The sequence below is a fragment of the Oryzias melastigma genome, linkage group LG13 (assembly GCF_002922805.2).
Source record: "Oryzias melastigma strain HK-1 linkage group LG13, ASM292280v2, whole genome shotgun sequence".
Classification (NCBI taxonomy): domain Eukaryota; kingdom Metazoa; phylum Chordata; class Actinopteri; order Beloniformes; family Adrianichthyidae; genus Oryzias; species Oryzias melastigma.
Window position 1 is genome coordinate 27,106,250 of NC_050524.1, and position 875 is coordinate 27,107,124.

Here is an 875-nt window from a genome sequence, read left to right on the forward strand (position 1 = left end):
AGCACAGGGGAGAAGATGAATAGCCAACATCTCTCAAACAATATCTTACACACATCTTATGTCTTCGATCTTTGAAAGAATCTCTTCATTTTTTCCTGTACAAGTCTGCTGATCTGTTAACTTTCCATGAGTTTTCCAATTTCTACTATATAACTATTGACTGTTGGGCTAACAGTAATGAGAATCTTCCCTTTTCAACCACCACTGCATTCACAAAGTGTACAAAGTGACGTGCCCACCAGTGGCCTTGTTATAGTGTCTTTGCTTTCAACATGTTCATCTTTTGCTGATAAATTTTTAGTTTTTCAAGACAACCTGTTGTTTTCTTCTTGTCCAAATCAGATTTGGAGAAGCAATCTGAAAAGAAAAAAAAAATACATGAAAATGGATGAATTGGATCTAATTTGCTCCCACATTTGATTTTCATTTCAAAGGAAACAGACAAACAAAAACATCAGGGGGAATGCAGGTTGTGGACAGCAGAGATTACTTTACCAGCCATGATGTGATCTGTGTGTCTCTCTTGCTAAAGTCTGATGGCATTTTTTCCCTGTCAAGCTTGGATGTTTTCCGCCTCTGTTTGTCTTGGAATAATTTTGCTTTTCATTCTGTATTTCTTTTGGCTCAATCCTTGCAGCTGTCTGAAAGCTTCTTCTAGCGATCGACCCCGACTGGTCTCATAATAGATGTAACGTTCAGCACTTGCCAATGTGACTGACGGTGTAATGTATTCATCGGCTGTTCTGAACTATCTTTGTATTAAATTCCAGTGGTGAGGTATTATTAAATGCACTTTGTTCCCGAGAATTAGCTTTACATTAGTAAGGTCATTAAACTCTTTGTTGTGGGAGCATTTGGCTGTTCATCATATGAGA